The 5,737-nt window shown below is 47.8% G+C and overlaps 1 long non-coding RNA gene across 1 annotated transcript; it reads right to left on the minus strand.

The window, feature by feature from the left end:
* Positions 1-510: 510 nt before the first annotated feature.
* LOC123567703 (uncharacterized) lies at positions 511-3,968 on the minus strand. Its single transcript, XR_006690810.2, has 2 exons — positions 3,645-3,968; positions 511-1,087 (listed from the first exon to the last, which is right to left on the minus strand). It is a non-coding gene; the product is annotated as an uncharacterized lncRNA (long non-coding RNA).
* Positions 3,969-5,737: the final 1,769 nt, after the last annotated feature.

A 5,737-nucleotide genomic window follows, 5' to 3' on the forward strand; every position in this document is an offset into this window, starting at 1 on the left:
ACTGCACCTGGCCTCACTTCCTATCTCTGTGGATTTGTCTGTTCTGGGCATCTCATGTAAGTGGTGTCATACGTCATATTGTTACCAGGGGGGTCCTTGTTCTTAGAGCTCCCAAGATGGTGGTAGGCCGTTTCCAAGATGGCGGCAAGCCTCTTGTTCTCTGACCTGGGGTTCTTGGCCTCACGGATTCCAAGGAATGGAATCTTGGGCCATGCGGTGAGTGTTATAGCTCTATTAGAAGCCGTGGGTCACAGAAGAGAACCGTGGAATCCACCAACTAGTGTTCAGCTCGATTAGGATGAACCTGGGCACTTAGCCACGCAGGAACAATGGCGAACCTCTAGCCCAATCGGGGGCAACAATGGGTGCCTCGCTGGATCAGGAGCGCAGCGGACGCCCTGTCGGATCCGGAGGGGTGGAAGTCAGTGGCAGGTCTGCGACGGTGGCATTCAGCAGTGGTGGACGGCGAGCGAAAGCTCAGCTCTGTAACAAACACGGACCAGAAGAGTGTGCAGTTGCAAGATTTAATAGAGTGAAAGCAGAGCTCCCATAAAATGGGAGGGGACCCAAAGGGGGTTGCCGTTGCCGGGTTTATATCCCGATCATTGTCCCTCCCCCTGTGCTCTCAGGTGATAGATGATTGGCTATTTCTTTACCTCCTGTTTTAGCCTAATTAGCATTTTAGTGAGCTGTGTTTACTACCTGACTGGTTGGGTGTGAGCTAAGTTGCAAGCCCCGTGTTTAAAGGTGGATGTGGTCACCTTCCCAGCTAGGCTTAGGGATTCTTAGTCAGCCTAGGAAATCCAGCTAGTTCTGTCTCTCAGTGCCCCCCTCAACAGGAAAACCCAAGTGCTGTTGGGGAGGTTGGCCAATGATCACTCTAACTGCTTCCTGCTGAATTGGGGTATAGTAGGGGTTGTGCAGTTGAGATTTCCTCAGGAGGGGTGCCTTCAATGTCATCAACATCAGAGCATAGGCTAGCAGGCCGGTCCCTGGGTCCGTGGTAGATCTCAGTCATGGACTGCATCTGGGGCTCCATTTGAAGAACGATGTGTAGTTTTACAGCATCGATTCTGGAAGAGACAAACTTAACAAGGAGGTTATAGATACAGGGATTGAAATGTGTGGCCTGCAGTGCAGGGGGTTATTTCTTTGGCATACTTCACAGGCCCTGACTATCTTTTTGATAGTTTTGAAAATGCCTGGTCCAGTAAATAATGATTTGGCCATCTGATGGGTGCTATCAATACCTAAGTGAAAGGTCTGGTGAAGGGTTTTAAGTAATTTCCATTGGTTAGCTGCAGGCAAAAGTATTTTTCCTTCTTCGGTGGCTAGCCATCCTGAAGGGAGGAAACAATGTCCTCGTGAGGTTCCCCGTTCTATTTCTTCTGCTGAGTACTGGGGCTTGGTTTCCCAGAGGGGATTACCCCATACCAGGAGTCCTTCTATAAGTATTTCTCATGGTCCTTCTATAAGCATTTCTAATGGAGGGCCCCACCTTGCAGCCCTTTTGGCTTCAATATCTGCTTGGTGGTTCCCTTCTATTTCCCTTTCCTTTCCTTTCTGATGACCTGGCAGTGTAAGACTGCCGCCTCTTTAGGGTTCTGTACAGCCAATAATAATCTCCTAGTGGCTTCCTGATGTTTGATAGGCATTCTCTGAAGTTAGGAATTCCCTTTCTCTCCATGTTGCTGCGTGGGCAGGGAGGACTAGGTAAGCATACTTAGAGTCTGCATTATATTTACCCTTTTTCCTTCTCCTAATTCTAGCACCCGAGTGAGGGCTATTAGTTCTGCCAGCTGAGTGCTAGTTCCTGGAGTGAGGGGATTACTTTCAAGTATTCCATTATCACTGACCACTGCATACCCCATTTTTTGAAGTCCTTTTTCTACAAAGGAACTTCCATCAGTATACAAGCTGAGGCCGGGATCAGTCAAGGGAATCTCTAGAAGGTCCCCTCGAGCGGTGCAGGTTTGAGCAATTACTTGTTGACAGTTATGTTCTATTTTTTCTTCATTGTCTGGAAGAAATGTGGCTGGGTTAAGAGTTACACAAGTGCACAGTAGCAGCACTGGCCCTTCAAGTAATAGAGCCTGATATTTAAGCAAACGGTTGTCTGACAGCCACAAGTCTCCCTTAGCAGTGAGTATGCCATTCGCATCATGAAACATCCACACAGTAAGATCTCTTCCCTGTATCATTTTAACGGCTTCAGATACTAAGACTGCTACTGCTGCCACTACCCGTAAACAGTGAGGCCAACCCTTTGCCACTACATCAATTTCCTTGCTCAGCTATGCCACTGGTTATAAGCTGGTCCCTCGGACCTGTGTAAGGACTCCTAGAGCTATTCCTGTTTTTTCTGTGACATATAAAGAAAAGTCTTGCTCCGTTGGCAAACTTAACACTGGGGCTTGGGTTAGGGCCTTCTTTAGGGCCTGGAAAGCTGCTTCTACTTCAGGTGTCCATCTTACTAAATGGGTATTGGCTTTCTGAGTTTTCTTAATTAGTGTATATAATGGTCTGGCTATTTCGCCGTACCTGGGAATCCATGTTCGGCAGAAGCCTGTTATGCCAAGGAATGCTGTTAGTTGCTTTAGTGTTTTGGGGTGAGGATAAGCCGGTATAGGCTGGATACTTTCCTCACTGAGGACCCTGGTGCCTTTGGATAATTTTAACCCTAAGTATTTAACCTGCTGTGAGCAGAGCTGAGCCTTTGATTTGGAAACCTTATATCCACAGGTGGCAAGGAAATTTGGGGCTGGGTGCGGTGGCTCAGGCCTGTAATCCCAGCACTTTGGGAGGCCGAGGCAGGTGAATCACAAGGTCAGGAGATCAATACCATCCTGGCTAACATGGTGAAACCCCGTCTCTACTAAAAATACAAAAAATTAGCTGGGCGTGGTGGCAGGCACCTGTAGTCCCAGCTACTTGGGAGGCTGAGGCAGAAGCATGACGTGAACCCGGGAGGTGGAGCTTGCAGTGAGCTGAGATCACACCACTGTACTCCAACCTGGGTGACACAGCGAGACTCAGTCTCAAAAAAAAAAAAAAAATTGGCCTGGCACGGTGGCTCATGCCTGTAATCCCAGCACTTTGGGAGGCCGAGACGGGCGGATCACAAGGTCAGGAGATCAAGACCATCCTGGCTAACATGGTGAAACCCCGTCTCTACTAAAAAATACCAAAAACTAGCTGGGCGAGGTGGCGGGCGCCTGTAGTCCCAGCTACTCAGGAGGCTGAGGCAGGAGAATGGCGTGAACCCAGGAGGTGGAGCTTGCAGTGAGCTGAGATCCAGCCATTGCACTCCAGCCCGGGCGACAGAGCGAGACTCCGTCTCAAAAAAAATAATAAAATAAAATAAAAATAAAAAATTTTTAAAAAGAGCACTTGGGTGGCTTGATGGCACAAAGTTTTTGAACGGGTGGCTAAAAGTAAATCATCCATGTACCTAAGGACAAGGGTAGAGTTCCCCAGTCACAACTTAGTGGCTGGGAGAACTATCTAGTGACCGGCTGTCCTAGGACCCCTCAGATAGTGACAGATCTGGAGGACAGTTGTCCGGGACAGGAGAGTAAGACTGAGGAGGCTGTGCCAGTGTCCAGGAGACAGTTAACCTCCTGGCCCTCAACGGTCAAGCATACCTGGGGCTCTCTGAGGGTGAAGGCATGGGCTGGCGCTGGACCCGGGCACCCTCAGTCCTGCTGCTGGATCATCTGGTTAGTGGCTTCTGACTCAGAGGACCTTCGTCTCCTGGGGCAGTGGGGCTTCCAGTGATTCCCTTGACATAAGGGGCATGGACGAGGGGCGGCTGATTTCTATTCGGACAATCTTTTTTAAAGTGTCCCTGTAGACCGCACTGGAAGCAAGCCCTATTAGGCATTCGACTTGCCCAGCCTTTCCCCGTTCCAGAGCCTCCACAATTCACCTGCCTGAGGGCCATGACTAAAGGGGTGGCCTTTTTCTTATCTCGTTCATCCCGTTCCACCTGCTCCTCCTGATCTCTATTATAAAAAACCGAGGCTGCCAAGTTCAATAGGGTTTCTAAGTTTTGCTCCAGGCCTAAGGCGGACTTTTGAAGTTTTTTTCTAATGTCTGCAGCTGACTGAGTGATAAACTTATCCTTTCAGATTAGTTGGCTTCCATAGAGTCAGGTGACAGGGACGTGTGCTTCCTCAGTGCCTCCCTTAGTCTCTCCAGAAAGGCGGTAGGATTTTCTTCCTTTCCCTGTGTCATAGTGGACATCATTGAATAATTCATAGGCTTCTTCCTAGTTTTCCTTAGTCCTCCTAGCACGCAGTTTAGCACATGTCTGCGGCACCAATCTCCATGTTCTGACTCTCTGTCCCAGTGAGGGTCTACACTGGGAACTGCCTGCTGGCCTGTGGGGAATCGTTCTCTTTCCTCTGTTGTCATCCTCTCATTGACCGGACTGAGATACCAGAGATCACCAAACTCTCAGGCTGCAGTTACGGGGGCACTTCTCTCATTTGGGGTTAGTGTCTGATCTAGCAGTGACATTATATCTCTCCATGTCAGATCAGAGGATTGTCCTAAACCTTGTGAAACATCAATATAGCCATCAGGGTTGTCTGAGAATTTACCTAGGTCTATTTTAATTTGTTTCAAGTCTAAGAGGGAAAAAGGTACATTCACTCTGGCTGGGCCGAATTCTCCAGAATACATCTTAGGGGCATTTTTGCCTTGGGAGAATGTTTCCCATCTGGAAAAAGAACATAGGGATGCCAGCACCCCTAGTCGTTTTCCGATGAGCATGAGTCCTACAGCGTCCTCTATGGTCCTAGTGCTTATTCCTTTCCATGGTGCGTAACCACCCACAGACCTCTGCTTACTGGATTAGTTACACTCACCAAGGTAACAGGTCCTGGACCTGTTTTCCCCGCCTTTCTTGACCACAAAGGTGGGTCCGGGCTGCTGGATTCTAGTGGTCCTTTACCAGCGTGCCTGACACTGCCTTTGCACTGGGGGTGAGTTCTAGAGCTGAGCTGGGTTCCTGAGTATTTCATAATAACCCAGCTGCTGCATCAGGATGCACTCCTACAAACAACAGTTCTTATGCAGATTCATTTCAGAGAGGGTGTGGGTAACCTTTTGAGTCAGGATTGAGGTAGAGTTTTTTGATTCTGTAAGTACTTTAAGGCTTGGCTGAACGCAAACAGCTCCCACATTTGAGCAGATTAATTATTAGGCAATTTTCTTAACTCTGCTTCTACAAGAGTTTCTCTCAATTATTGAACACCCATTGTGTTTTTTTCTCAATCACCTGGGAGGAACCATCTATTGTCCTGTCCTGAAGGGAGTTCCTCCTAGGTCTGGTCAGACCTTTGTAGGGTAATTAAGATTTAAATCCCCTGTTAGGAAATCTGCTGGGTTAAGGTAATTATCAGTGGTTAATGTTATATTAACTTTCTCTAACAGAATGTCCCATACTTTAAGATTTTTGAGTTAGTAAGCTACCTTTTTGCTTTTTTGACTTAGGATAGTTCTGAACTGATGAGGTGTGCTCACAATGAGGTTTCCTCTAAAGGCTAATTTTCTACTTTCTTTTGTTAGCAAAGCAGTTGCCACTATAGATCGAATGCATTTGGGCCACCCACGGGTTCCTGGGTTAAGGATTTTTGATAGGAAGGCTACTGGTTGTTCGGGGACCTCAGTACTTTCAGGATACACCCTTATTTACACTGACAACAAAGTAGTGTTGGAGTGTTATAGGGTC

Source organism: Macaca fascicularis, chromosome 11, assembly GCF_037993035.2.
Source record: "Macaca fascicularis isolate 582-1 chromosome 11, T2T-MFA8v1.1".
Classification (NCBI taxonomy): domain Eukaryota; kingdom Metazoa; phylum Chordata; class Mammalia; order Primates; family Cercopithecidae; genus Macaca; species Macaca fascicularis.